Source organism: Plecotus auritus (assembly GCF_963455305.1).
Source record: "Plecotus auritus genome assembly, chromosome: 1".
In the NCBI taxonomy this organism is placed as follows: domain Eukaryota; kingdom Metazoa; phylum Chordata; class Mammalia; order Chiroptera; family Vespertilionidae; genus Plecotus; species Plecotus auritus.
Window position 1 is genome coordinate 5,994,279 of NC_137770.1, and position 15,166 is coordinate 6,009,444.

Consider the following 15,166-nt stretch of genomic DNA (forward strand, 5'->3'; position numbering starts at 1 on the left):
CTCCTCCACCCTGCGCCTCTCAACCTTCACCATCTTCAGTCCTCTCACACACCGACTCCTGTAAAGCCATCTCAAATCCTCCCAGAGTAGACAAATAAGAAAATATGTACATTCACTGACCTGTCAGAGTGACATTCACTGACCTGTTAGAGTGACCTAAACTCTTGAATGTTCAAAAAGCAGAGCATAAGGTCAACAAGACCAATCACTTGGCTCCAACTTACAATTTGCACAAGCTAGACACGGACCGCCCCTCCCCAGGGTCCTCCTCCAGCAGCCAAGAGCACAGCCTCGCGCCACGAGTGATGAACTGAACAAGCTGTTATTGGAATATCCGCTTGCCAGGAACTGAGATCATAAAAATGAGTCAATCCTGGGTCTCAAGGAGATTAAAGTCTTTTCTTGACAAAGAGGAACCATTTGTGGGAAAGTGTAACTTTCAGGACAGGCCTGAGAAAGCTCATATTGCGATAAAATCTGAGTCCAGCCCTCACTGGTTTGGCTCAGCGAGTAGAGCGTCGGCCTGAAGGGTTGAAGGGTTCCGAGTTTGATTCCAGTCAAAGGATGTACACCTTGGTTGCAGGCTCGATCCCCAGTAGGGGGCATGCAGAAGGCAGATGATCGATGTTTCTTTCTCATCAATGTTTCTAACTCTCATTCTCTTTCTCCCTCCCTTTCTGTAAAAATCAATAAAAAATATATTTAAAAATAAAATCTGAGTCCAGTAGTTTGATGATCTGGCCCAACCAGAGTGACAATTGATTGAGCATGGTCCTATGCACTGAAAGGTTGCCGGTTCGATTCCAGGTCAAGGCACATACCTGAGTTGTGGTTGGATCCTTGGTTGGGGCATGTATGGAAAACAACCAATCGATGTATCTCACATCAATGTTTCTCTCTCTCTCTCTCTCTCTCTCTCTCTCTCTCTCTCTCTCTCTCTCTCTCTCTCCCGCCCCAATTCCACCCCTCTGTCTAAGCATGTCCTTGGGTTAAGATTAAACACACACACACACACACACACACACACAGAAAAACTATTCATAAAGCCAAAATGCAGAAGCAGCACCCCAGGTGTCCACCTACGGATGAATGGGTAAGTGAAACGTGGTGTGTACACAGCCCATGAACCATTATTCAGCCTTAAAAAGGAACCCCTGAGACATGCTACAACACAAATGAGCCCTGAAGAAGCGTTAAGTGGAATACACCGGTCACAAAGGACAAACACGGTGTGATCCCACTTGTCTGAGGTTCCACGGGCAGTCACATTCGGAGAGAAAACAGAACGATGGCTGCCTGGGGCGGGAAGGAGGGTGGAGTGAGAGTTAGTGTTTAATGGGGACAGAGTTTCAGCTGAGGAAGAGGAAAAAGTTCTGGAGGTGATGGTGCTGATGGTTGCAAAACCATGTGTGTGTACTTAATGCCATAAAACCATACACTTAAAACCGGTTAAAATGATACAATTCGTTGTATGTATTTAGCACAGGAAAAGAAACCTGAAATACTCAGATGAGAAGTCACCTGAACGTTTAAGGTTAGACAGCGTTTCCTTCATTCAACAAGCATCCAACTAAGGACTTCCTACACACGATACGGTTGTTCCTCCCCAATCCACCTAGAGCACCAATGTAACCCAACCAAAAGAGCCCAGTGCAAGGGCTCTGGCATCAAACCACGACAGTCCTGTCTGCCGCTGTCAGGCGCGGAACTCCAGGCGGTCATCTCTGAGTCTTCCTTCCGGGCGTGCGTGCGAAATAAGGACAGTGCCTCAGGGTCACTTCTCCCCTTTGCCACAAGTAATGACCGCAGGGTGTTAAGGTCACAAGTGTCTACTTTCGCAAGTGAGACAAGCATCGCACATGTCAGACAGCGGCAGGGAATAAACATCGCAATGCCGTAAAAGTCCCTCTTCCTAGACGGTGACACTGAGCCTACGAGCCAACACGCTCCACCACAAAATCACTACCCAGTAAGATGAGAGCACACGAAAACGGAATGCCTTCGGGAACCAAGATAACGACACTCAGCAATGGCAAAACCACCTCAGACACACTCCCTCCACAAGCAGGGTGCAGGAGACACAGCTCGGCCTGCGAGGAGGCGATCGCAGCGTGAAAAGCAGGCCCTTACTACAACACGTGCGGGAAACGTCTCTTCGCCCCAAACGAAATGTGACTAACACATCTTTTCCTCAAATGGCATTCTGTTGCCGTGAGTAAACCCACACACCAACATTACCATTGAAGTGCTTCAAGCGACCACATTAAAAGCGATCTTCAGCGTTTCTGATCTATAGACAAAGTTTTCTAAAAGATGTCCTACAACCAAGTTTTGAAATAACTACGTGTGTATATAGACGTGGCATGTATTACCTATAATATACACGTGCCACGCGTAGCTACCTAGTTTTAAAGACAACACCTGGCGAAACAGGCGGATTCTTCCAGAACCTGGTTCCCGCTGGTCTCAGCATTGCCGAAATGACTATGCACAAGCCACCTCCTCCAGCATCCTGTACCAGCATCCACCCTCTAATGAATTACTGGAGCTCTTTGGTTAAGACGAGTATTTTTACTTAGGAATGTTAATGTCCACATCAGTACGTTTTTCAACTGCGTTAACCCTGTATTAAAGCACACTGAAAAGAAATGCATCATTTCCAAGTACCTAACTTCTGCCCTTTTCCATTCGCTGTGTGCTGCACTTGAGGAATAAGCAACACGGAGACAACTGAAAGTCAGAATTGTAGAGATTCAGCAAACTCAGAGGGCCAAGTACCTCAAGAGGCGCCCCTTCCAAGTAAGGGCTCTTGGATGAGAGGAATGCATGTCCTTAAACCGAATGCATGTCCTTAAAGCGAATGCATGTCCTTAAAGCGAATGCATGTCCTTAAACCGAATGCATGTCCTTAAACCGAATGCATGTCCTTAAACCGAATGCATGTCCTTAAACCGCGCTGGTGGTAAGAACACTTAAGACTTCCGTGGATCAGTCACGCGGGCGTTTCCAGCATGACTTTCTCCACCAAAACACTCCCTGACCACCACAGAGCAAGGACTGGCCACTCACCTCCGCTCCCCCACGGCTTCGGGCTATGGCAGACACTCCGCGCGTCTGTGGGGTCTGCGTGCGGGCAAAGCCTGGGCAGCTGGGCTCTTGCAGGTCATCCACACAAATCTGACGCGTAACTTAGAGCACACACGGATTGCCCGGAGGTTACAGACCCGGAGGAAAGGCTCCTTGGCAGGGTCCAGAAGTTCGGGCGCAAAACCATCGGAGGGGAGGGGCGGGAAGATGGCCTCGGCCACGCGCCCCCGGGACCCAGACCTGGTCACCTGCCAGTAAACGGGAACAATCCTCCCAGTCCTGCCCGGCGCCCCGAGGGCTCGCGCTTCCTGCCAGCAGCACCCGCAGCCCGGCGTCCTCCCCCCGCCACCCCCGGCCCTTCCACAGGTGTCCACTGAGGCCACAGCAGTGACCGCCGCCGCCGCAGGTCCCAGGATGCCCGGAGGCGCCGCGGCCCGTCCGGCAGCAGTCGGTGCGCGTACCCGGACCTGTCAAACCCCGCTCTCCAAGGGCGGTCCGCATCCCCAACCGGAGCCGGAGCGACCGCACAGTCTCTCCAAAACGGCCACTCGGAAGGGGCGCCAGGGTCGCGGCCGGCGCACAACCCTGCAGGCCGCGCCATCTGCCTGCGCCGTCCCCGCCCCACGGGCCAGGCCTGAGCGCGGGCCCAAGGCCGGGGGCGCCCACGCGGGCCGGGCGCGGGGCCGGGCGGAGCGCTCCCCGCCCCGGACACAAAGCGGCGCCGCGGGAGCCCGCCTCACCTGCAGCACGGGGCGCCGCGGGCCTTCGAGAACCATCGGACCCCTCTCCGGCGCGTGCGTCACAGCCCAGGCCTCCCGGTGCCGCCCGGCGCCGCCGCCGCCGCCGCCATTTCCTCCCGCTCGCCGTCGCCGCGTCCCCGCTGTCAGGTTACTCCATTCACCTGGGCCCGCTGCAGCCCGCGCCGCGCCGCGCCTCCGCCTCGACCCCTCCCGCCGGCGCCTGCGGAGACTGCGCAGCGTCCGGCTCGCCCGCAGCCCGCGCACGGCCCGCGGCAACGGCGCACGGCCGCTTGGAGAATCCCACCGGCGCCCACGCCGCCCCGTCCGCCCGCGACGCGCCGCTCCCCGCGCCGGCATGAGAGCGAGCCTGTGATTGGACGGCGCGCGGCGGTGAAAGGTTAACCCCGGCCCCTCAGCCACTCAGCAGCCGGGAGACGGCGGGCGCGGCGCGGAGGCTGAGGCGGGGCCTGAGGCCCAGCGGCGGCCAGGCCTGGGCAGCCCCGCGCCCCGCGCCCTCGTGGCCCAGCGGGTCAGGACCTCCGGGCGCTCGGAATTCGCCCGCCGCCCTTGCTGCCCTGCGTGGCAGCCATCGCCCCTAAACGTGGCCCTGCCCGCGGCCGGAGGGCACAGCGTCCTTTTCCCACTCCCCTCCCACGTTTCAAAGACCTTCCCCCTTGGTCGCTTTACACCCCGCTAGTGGCGCAGGGTCCTCCGCATTTGGGGGGACAACAGACGCCACCTCCCACCCCAACCCCGGAACTGGGACACCCGCGGTCGAGATGGGACAGTGGCCCCACTTAATGCAAAGTGCTCATTGCATAGGTTGCTACCCGGCACCATACCTTGTAGCTGGGGATTAAAATAGGAAGGCCCAGTGACTGGCTTAAGGAAAATCCTATTCATGTACCCCACAATGCAGACATCGCTTCCAGAGGCCCCCGATAGGTTCACTCCAGAGGGATGCTTTCCTGCCCAGGAGTAGCACCTACTGTGTGCTGGGCGCTGTGTAGGTCAGCAAGGTTCAATACTGAGCTCTTTCAATACAGCTGCTCCCGTGGAGACGGGCTGGCTGCAACTCGGATGTATGTGCTCGTTACCCACGAAGGGTGTAGATTATAGAACATCTCCCTCGTAATGTTTCTATTTACTACTAGTTGACGTGGTAATGCTTTTTGCTATATTGGAATAAATGTTGGTTTCATTTGTGTCTTTTTAAAATGGGAGTGCTAGACGGGTTTTAATCCTTCCTGTGGCTCCCGTTATGTTGCTATTGGGCCGGCTGGTGGAAGCGGGTGATCTTTCTATGGACCCTGTGAGGTCTGTGCAGTGATTGTCCCCCACCCCCGGTCTGTTAAGAGGAACACCATAAAGAACCTCCAGCAGCTGAACAGGTAAGACGTGAACAACGGAGATCTGAACCCAGGCGTTCTGGCTGGGAAGCTGGTGTGCTCCTGGCTCCTGCGCGCACCTGTGGATCACAGAGTTAGGGTCAAGTCACCGAAGCGTGGACTGTCCGTGGGTAAAATGAGGAAATAGAATGCTCTGGGCAGACTTCCCTAAAAGTAATGCTTCTTCTGTGGCGAGCACTGTGGTCCGTAGATCTCCCCGGTGGCACATGGACAGGCTTTGGGGAGATCATCCTTTATGGGAAGGATGGCATTCCAGGGTGGAGATGGCCACGGGCCCCCAGCAGTGGGAATGCGTGGGCAGGTTTACTTCCAGCCCCTCCTGCTGCCCTCTGAGTCGGTCAAAACTAGCTGGGCTTCATCAGCTGGTTTGTCTGATTTTCATCAATTTTTTTTTTTTAAATTTTAAGTGCCGAAACCGGTTTGGCTCAGTGGATAGAGCGTCGGCCTGTGGACGGAAGGGTCCCGGGTTCGATTCCGGTCAAGGGCATGTACCTTGGTTGCGGGCACATCCCCAGTGGGAGGTGTGCAGGAGGCAGCTGATCGATGTTTCTCCCTCATCGATGTTTCTAGCTCTCTATCCCTCTCCCTTCCTCTCTGTAAAATATCAATAAAATATATTTAAAAAAAATTTTTGAGTATATATATGGTTCATCCATCAGAAAGCATAAAAAGATATACAGTTAAAAGAATCTCTCCCCCACACCTGTCTCCATACCCAAACATGAAACCACTATGGTTTGCTCGTTCTTCTAGGTAATCTTTCTATGCCTATAGAAGCCAAGACATTTCCCAATTTACAAAAATAGTTGCATGCCATACACCATTATTACATCTTGCTTTTTATTACTTAATGTATCAAAAATATGTCTACAGCAGTATATACAGAGCTCCTCACTAATTTTTTCCAATTCCCATAACATTTTATTGTAGGAATATGCCGTAATTTATTTAACCAATCCTCTATTGATGGGCATTTACCAGGTAGACTTCCAGTCTTTTGTAATTAAGCATCGGTCCATTTGGAACTGACTCGGTATATGGGGTGAGGTATGGATCCAAATTAATATTTTTTCCAGACGGCTACACAGCATGCCATGATTGCCCATTTATTGAAGAGCTCGCTTCTAGACTATTGTGTCCCAGTGGTGTAGCTATTCATCCTCCAGTTGCTCGTGTTTTCAATCTGGAGAAGAAATCTTGTAAGGGAGAATGTTTCATACTTGGTTGAGATCACTAAAAAGCTTAGCGCTAATATTGCAGCCCGTATTAAACAGCAGTGCAGTACCATGTGGTAAGCATTTTCTGTGGGTTAATTTTTCCCCCTTGCCCTGACTATTCCACAGAACAAGGCAGGATATCCATACCCCTTTGTTTAAGCCCTAGCTGGTTTGGCTCAGCGGATAGAGCGTCGGCCTGGGGACCAAATGGTCCCAACTTAGGTTCTGGTCAAGGTCATGTACCTTGGTGGCAGGCTTCTCCCGGGCCCAGGCCCTAGTCTGGGCATGGACAGGAGGCAACCAGTCGATGTGTTTCTTTCACATCAATGTTCCTCTCTGTCTTTCCCTCTCTCTTCCACTCTCTCTCTAAAAGACCAATGGAAAAATATTCTCGGGTGAGGATTAAAAAAAAAAAAAAAAGATTCTCTGTTTGTAACAGAAACCAACCTGAAGTAGCTTAACCAAAAGGGAGGAATTTATCGTTAGGATGTCAGAGTTTCTCACAAAACCAGGAACAGGAATACATCTGCATCTTAGCAAAGGACGAGGACCAGGGTTAGGAAGTGTCCAGAAACCCAAAAGATACTCCTCGTGTCCTTCTTCTGTGATTTTTCCCCCCGTGTGTCTGCTTCATCCGTGTATCTCTCTCTTCTAATGTGTTCTCTGCTTCTCTGTCTACACAGGATGATATAGCCACGCCCATATTCAGCTAGGAAGTCGGGCCCATGTGGAGGTCAGACCCCAAACAAGGAAGCAGGGCAGCCTCCAAAGGCAGGCGGCTGATTCCATGGGACGGGGCAGGGAGGGGGGGGGGGGCGGGGAGGCCTACAGAGAGAAAAAACACATCGAGGAAAACAGGAGCCAGATTGCTCACTGGTGGAGAAGGGTTTGCAAACCCAGCAATGAGAAGAACAAGAAGGCTGTGTGATGGGATTGGAATTAGAGGTATTGATGTGAATTCAAGGTTTGCAGTATACGTAGCTATAACTATAAATGTAAATGTATTTTAAGTGCCATAGAGGTGGGCCTGGAACATCTTATTGTGTCAGAAAGTATGAAATGCACAAAGAATGTTGGAGACATTTCAAAAAGACAAAGCAGTCATCTTGAAGGGGCCAAGTCTGGGACAATATGAGCTTCAAAATCCTATATAATAAAAGACTAATATGCAAATCAACCCAATGGCGGGACAACCGGTCACTATGATGCACACTGACCACCAGGGGGCAGACGCTCAACGCAGGAGCTGGCCCCTGGTGGTTAGTGCACTCCCACAGGGGGAGCACCGCTCTTTGCTGGCGAGCGCAGGGGCGGTGGCGCAGCACTGAGGATGGCTGACTGTTGGCTTAGGCCCGCTCCCGTCAGTCGGACATCCCCTGAGGGCTCCCAGACTGCGAAAGGGTGCGGGCTGGGCTGAGGGACTCCCCTCACCCCCCACCCTGAGTGCACGAATGTGGTGCACCAGGCCTCTAGTAAATTATAATAGGAGAATATAGTCCATGTAATAAAGTATAATGCATGAGACCACACAGATATTTTTTTATTGAATAAACTAGAGGCCCGGTGCATGAAAATTCATGCACTGGAGGGGGGATCCCTCAGCCCGGCCTGCCCTCTCTTACAGTCCGGGGTGGGAGGCGACCCGATGATCAGGGGAAGGCGACGCCCCCATCACACCTCTGCTGTTGCCACTGCCGGAAGCGCAAGCCTCGGGCGGCCCTGGGCGGCTGGGCAGCCGCCATCTGAGGCTTTCCTGCACCTCGGACCGGCCCTGGGCGGCTGGGGGGCTGAGGGGACTGGGGGACTCTGGAGGCAGGCACGCAGAGGGGTTGGACCCACCTGCGGGCAGGCCCAGCCGTGCCACGCGCCTGCCGCCCCAGTGGAGCTGAGGGGACTGGGCACTGCCATCTTGTGGCTGTGGGTGCCGCCATCTTTAAGGGCATGGCAGTCAATTAGCATATTCTCTTTTTATTGGCTGTGGGCGCTGCCATCTTTGTGAGGGTGTGACGGTCAATTCGCATATTCCCTCTTTATTAGATAGGATAAATGGAGTGTGCCTCATTCAAGGAACTGAAGGGGGCCCAGGGTGGACCCACCCACAGAGCAGGAGGTGAAGGGCAGGAAAGGGCAGCGGGACAGAAAGCACTTGTGGGTCATGTTCAGGACTTACTCCTTCATCTCAGCGGCAGGGAGGCCAGAGAAAGGTTCATGAGCACAAGATGCACCTTTTTAAAAGGTAACTCCAGCCTGTGTAGGAAGTGGGGAAGCGTCCATTTGCAATCCTGTAAAAATGTGGTGGCTCCGACGAGCATGGCCTGGATAGGAGAGCAATGCCGCTGAATTAGAGATATCCAGGACATAAACATGTGACTATTTCAACGCTCCTCTTTTCTAGTTGTGGTTTCAAGGCCACCACAATGCTCTCTCCAGAAAGTAGAGGGTCCCGTGAGAGCAGAGCACTGCCGGGCCCGGGGGCTCCCTGATCTGACCAGGTCAGTGTCCACTGTGACACCGGGAGACATCTTCGCCACGGGGCCACACTCCTTTTGTTGTCAGTTTGCCTCGTAACAAAATAAATAACACAGAGATACACGAATCTTCATCTTACCAAGTATAGTTAGAATAAAACAGAGGAAAAATATACACCAACCAGGCACACTCGGGGCGTTTTCCACTGTCCCAGATCAGATCGGCCTCTCTCGACTTGAGGAGTAACATTATCTCAATATTTCTCGGCATCTCTTTGGGGGCGACTTGGAATTCCACCGTGTATTTTGCCTGCAGTACTGAGCCCCGAGGCGTGCTTCCTTAGGCAGACGTCCTCAAACTACGGCCCGCGGGCCACATGCGGCCCGCCGAGGACATGGATCCGGCCCGCCGGGGACATGGATCCGGCCCGCCGGGTGCCACTGCCTGTCCTGCTTAGCAGCCGACGCGTCCCGGGCCCGCAGTGCCCATAGGAATTTGTTCATAGTTTTTTTTTTTTAAACTATAGTCCGGCCCTCCCACGGTCTGAGGGACAGTGAACTGGCCCCCTGTTTAAAAAGTTTGAGGACCCCTGCTAGAGCGAAAGAACCCGGCCTGCAGGCTGCGCGCACTGCCCCAGGGAAAGCCCCCTGAAACCACCTCCTGCCCACCCAGGCCCCTGAGCAGCTCCCCTACAGTTTCGGGGTCTTCTCACTCCCACAGCGGAAAGACCACAGAAGGATGGCGTGTGGTCACCAGATCAGTGGTACACTATGTGGCTGACAGGCCCCCTCAACTGGAATAGAAACGGTTTTCCCATATCTTAGTATCAGCTTTTTTTTTTTTTTTTTTTTTTTCATTTGGAAAAGGAAATGCTGTCATCTTAATTTACATCGAATTGAATTGTCACTCCGTAAACCATCATCGGGCAGCATTCGTACTTCCGCAAGTCAAATGCCTGTAGAAGCTTGGAATTAAAGATCAGGTTTGCCCAGATTTTTTTTAAAAAGACAGTGAAACAGAACTACTGTCTACTTTAAAACTGATACTAAGTAGCTTTATCCTCCATTCCTGCTGTCTTCACTACATACCCCAACCTGCTCTCATGGGCCAATGAACCTTCCTGTGCTTTTCTCTTGGTTCTCACATTCCAGATTTTCTTCCAGGCAATTCTCTGAGACCTTCCCGTGTGATATGAGTCAAACAAATGAGATAAGGCCACGGCCAGGGAGCTCCTTGCTATGGTCTGAATGTTTTTGTGCACCCCCCCCCACCCCCCAAACTTAGATGTTGAAATTCCAAGGTGATGGTATTCAGAGGGGGGCTCTGGGGAGGTGGTTAGGTCATGAGGGTGGAGCCCTCAGGAACGGGATTAGTGCCCTTATGAAAGGAATGCCTGAGAGCTTGCTTTCCCCCTCTGCCACGTGAGGACACAGCAAAAAGTCAGCAGTCTGCGACCTAGAAGAGGGCCTTCGCCAGAACCCGACCAGACTGACACCCTGAATTTGGACTTCCAACCTCCAGAACTGTGGGTAACACATTTCTGTTATTATCAGTCCATGGTAATGTTGTTACAGCAGCCGAACAGACTAAGACACGACCTACTAGTATGTGTACAACTAGTCTCTGGAGTCTCTTGGACAGACTGTGTGGATTAGCTTGCTTGGGCTGCCATAACAAAATGCTGCAGCCCGGGTGGCTTAAACAACAGACATGTATTTCCTCACGGTCTGGAAGGCAAAGGTCAAGATGTCCAGAGGTTTGGTTTCTTCACGTACTTCTCTCTTTGGCTCGCAGATGGTCATCTTCCTCCTGTGTGCCGCGCCAGCACAGCCAAGGGTTCGGCGAGCCTGAGGGAGGACTGGCGAAGGATGAAGAAAAGACAGACAAAGAGAATAAGCTGGGTCTAGGTCAGCCGTGGGCAAACTACGGCCCGCGGGCCGGATCCGGCCCTTTCGGCTGTTTTATCCGGCCCGCGGAGCAGAAAGAGCAGAGGGTTCTCTTGCTCTCCCCTCCGCTCCTTCACCAGCAGCAGTGTTAACATGGCAACGTCGGGAAACACGGCCGCAGCTCCTTCTTCTGAGTGGGCGGATTTATAGCCCCCATTCAGTAGAAGGAACAACCTCTCAGTCTTCCAGAGGCTCCTTGTAATGCCCGTGGACGCGTCCCCCGACATCACCCTGGGAATGCGGAGACACGTCATCGTGGTGATGTAGGGAGACATGCCCCTGGAGAGCACAGTATCAGAGCATCAGCTAAAAAGGAGACCAACAACACTGTTCCCACTGAAGTTGATGTTTTAAAGACCAAAAGCCTTTCAACCCAGTCTACATTGCCATCTACATCTACATCCCGGGCATAATTTGGAAGTTGCACTAAAGAAAATGTTTAATTTACTGTTTACACATTTTGTTCTTTTCTATTTGTTTTCATTTTAAATTATTTTATTATATTTAAGTTTAATTGGAAAGGCTTTTGTACCTTTCCTTTGTTAGGCAATTTTATTTTGCCTTTGCCATCTTCAATATAAGGTATGTTATTGTGCTATGATTCCTCCATTTTTTGAAGTTTCAAATTATAATAGTGTTTACATTCTTCTTGTTAAAATGTTTGAAATGAATAAAACTATTGAAATAAAAAAAAAAAAGACCTTACCCTTTTATGTAATGATGTTTACTTTGAATTTATATTAGTTCACACAAACACTCCATCCATGCTTTTGTTCCGGCCCTCCGGTCCAGTTTAAGAACCCATTGTGGCCCTCGAGTCAAAAGGTTTGCCCACCCCTGGCCTAGGTGGATCTTCTGTGCCTGGCTGAGACCACAGAAAAAGATCCAGACGACAAGCTGAGCCTTTATTTTGTAGTCAGAGGTAAACAAGGTAGTGGTCACCATAGTTACAATGTTCTGGTGAGTTTCACTTGTTTTGGCAGCACTTGCTGCACCTCCCACAGCCCATTAGCTACCCAGGAAGGATCTAGGGAGCATCGTAAGGTCATGCTTAATGATGCTAAGAGGGCTGTGCCCTCTAAGCTGGGACTTGTTTGCAGCTTTGCCAGCAGGTCAGTCCGAGGCTTAACCCTATAACTGCTCCCTACACTCCTGTGTTTCCATATGGTCTCCTCTGTAGGACCACATCCCTCCCGTCTCTTTTTATGTGTCCAGATTGCCTCTTCTTATAAATGATATTGAATTAGGGGCCACCCACATTTACCCATTATACCTTAATCACTTCTTTAAAGATCCTATCTACAAATACAGTCACCTTCTGAACTACTGGGGTATAGGGCTTCAGAATGTGAATTTTGTGGGGACACAATCCAGCCCACAACGCTATACGGTGCTCCTGCCATCGGTGGTGTCAGGATGCCCGCAGCTGGCCCCTGGAATGCCCTCCCACTCGCAACACTGGTGGGAGACACCTTTTTCACTCGTTCACTGTCCAGTTAGGACCTTCCCTCTCACCTGGTAACTCGGAGGAAAAAGGCTACTATTCTAGGTGGGAATTCCCTGCGATCTCCTTAAGCTCGAGCTCATCTCTCTCCTTCCATGTACCACGTTGCTTTTAGACCAGCTTTTCTAACACTGAGAGCTGGTTGGGTCATTCCTCTACGCAAAACATCCCCTTGCACCCCAGGCAAACTTTTTAGCGTGCCTTCAAGGTCCCCCGTGACCCAGCTTCTACGTAGGTTTATCCACAGCAACTCCACCCAATTGTAACCCTGAGCACATACACACCCTCTTCCCTCTGCCTCCCCACCCGCATCCCCAGCCACTTCCCCGCTGAGCAGAGCTCCTCAAGGGCGCACATAGTGGGGGTGGGGGTGTCTTACTCATCTCTGTATCTGCAGGGTCCACTCATAGCAAAAAGTGAGAAAGAAAGAGAGGGAAGAAGGAGGGAGGGAGGGAGGACTTAGGACTTAGACGCATATCCACCCATGGCCAAACCTGGGCAAGAGTGCAACGGGACACTAATAAAAATAACACCAAGACAACACGCATAGACTGGCACTGCCCCGGGCAAGCAGGACGCATAGTCAGCCCACACCTACGTGTTCTGCCACTGAGCTCCTGGGCTCCATTTGCAGACAGCTGTGGAAAGCACGGCGGATATAAGACTCTGTAAGGCAGTGGTTCCCAACCTCCCTAACGCCGCGGCCCTTTAATGCCGTTCCTCATGTTGTGGGGACCCCCAACCATGAAATTATTTTCGTTGCTACTTCATCACTGTAATTTCGCTACTGTTATGAGTCGTCATGTAAATATCTGTGTTTTCCGGTGGTCTTAGGCGACCCTGCTAGCGGTTCTCAACCTGTGGGTCGCGACAGTGTAAGGTGTTAATGGATGGAAATAACATATTCTCCCCTTCGGGGGTACGTCTTAGGGTTCTGAAAGAGATTTCTGCCGTCACAACGGTGTAACTCCCAAAGGAAAAACCACAAATGGTAATATTTCCGGCCTGGAGAGAGGATGGGGCAAGGTGTGTGTTTGGGGGGAAATGAGAGAGCAGGAAATAGAAGGAGGAATGAGACATACTTCAGGTGGAGGCCTTTCTAGATCAGCGGTCGCCAACCGGTGGTCCGAACGGTTGGCGCCGCTGTTCTAGAGTCCACACCCCACCCCATAAAAACCCCCACATCCGTAGAAACCACCTCTGCAGGTCCCGAAGACTCGTCTTGGGTCTTCCCAACTTCGCTGTTGGTTGACTGATGGCCTTAACTGCAAGCCAGCGTGGGGTCAGCGGTGAGCCAGAGGGAAGGGGCCGGGCGTAGGGACAGGATGGGGGTCAGGGTTCGGGAGGCTAGTGTACCCATAGACTGGAATCCGCCAGGCTCCCAGGGTCCAAAGGAGGTGGCTGGGTCTGGGCTCGGTCCAAGAACACTGCCTGCTGGGTTAGGACGGGTAGCAGATGGGGTTCTCAGAGAGCGTCGGGACGTCACCTCATTTTCCGGTTTGTGATAGGACAGCAACTAACAGGCTATTTGGACAGTAGTTTTGGGCTCCAAGGAACGAGCTAGGGAAGGCCCAGCCAAGGATCCCAGTCCCAGCCGAATCGGCGAGATGGAGGGCTGCTCTTGAATCTCTGCCTGGAGAACGAAGGGGCGACCGAGAGCCTGGGTAGCAGCCGGGAAGCAGAGTTGGGCAAACGAGGCTGGAGGATGGGGGCACCTGCAAACTGGTGGTCACTCAGGGCTCCTCGGCCAACGATCAGGCTGAGAGCATCGCCCGATGGAGCCGCTCGGGCGGGCCCCAGCACCCCACTCCACAGCGCCGTGGCCTCCCAGTTAACAGCCCTGTGCTTGTAGGGGAGACACATCCACTCTCTGTTTGCCTTCTCCGTTCCTGGCTGAGACCCCTGTAATAAAAGACAGACGAACGAGAGGAAAACAAATGTTTCATTAACACGTGCAGCACACAACGCAGGGGAGAAGCCAAAAGCCAAAGTGAGTCCACACGGTGGCTTGGAACCCAGAGCTCCGCATCTTCCGCCAAGAACAGCACATCTGCCGGCAGCGGCCGGCCCAGGAAGGCAGGGTCAGGCTGCCGAAGGACCTGCGTCACTGGGCAGTTTCCAAGAAGGATCCACATTCCATTCAATCCAAAAGGAAGTAATTTTTTTAAAGAAGAGATTCAATGGTTTTTATGGTTCCATCCATCCATCCATCCACCCACTCATCCATTTATTCCTTCATTCTTTTTTTTTTAATTTATTTTATTGATTTCTTACAGAGAAGAAAGGGAGAGGATAGATAGTCAGAAACATCGATGAGAGACAAACATCGATCAGCTGCCTCCTGCACACCTCCCACTGGGGATGTGCCCGCAACCCAGGTACATGCCCTTGACTGGAATCGAACCCGGGACCCTTCAGTCCACAGGCCGACGCTCTATCCACTGAGCCAAACCAGTCAGGGCTATTCCTTCATTCTTGATCACAGGGCTTTGCAGTCCTGGCCATGGTCTAAGATCCCCCTTGAAACTGGGGCCACCAGGGCAAATGAGTCCTTGTGTCTGACTTTGGAGACAGAGGCCAATGAGGTGTCGCGATGGCCTCATGCTTTGCGGTTGCTTCACGGGGCGGCATTAAACAGACTGAGTTACAAAGGCTCTGATTTGAGGCTTCATGATCGTAAAGGCAATAAAACGCTTTTCTAGTGGCCCCTGGTATTTTGCTTACTATAAAGAAATCCAAGGATGGGGCTGTCCTAAAAATTATCTATGAAAAAAATCACAAAGATGACTTAATC

The 15,166-nt window shown here is 52.0% G+C and overlaps 1 protein-coding gene across 6 annotated transcripts in view; it reads right to left on the minus strand.

The window, feature by feature from the left end:
• The window catches only part of DICER1 (dicer 1, ribonuclease III), a 69,614-nt gene extending 65,458 nt beyond the window's left edge, over window positions 1-4,156 (minus strand). For 4 of the 6 annotated variants that reach the window (XM_080670997.1, XM_080670998.1, XM_080671000.1 and 1 more), the window contains exon 1: window positions 3,828-4,039. The gene's annotated coding sequence lies outside the window, so the exon portion shown is untranslated. Of the gene's footprint in view, window positions 1-3,827 lie in introns of all 6 variants that reach the window. The other 2 variants (XM_080671001.1, XM_080670999.1) reach the window with 2 other exon arrangements.
• Window positions 4,157-15,166: the final 11,010 nt, after the last annotated feature.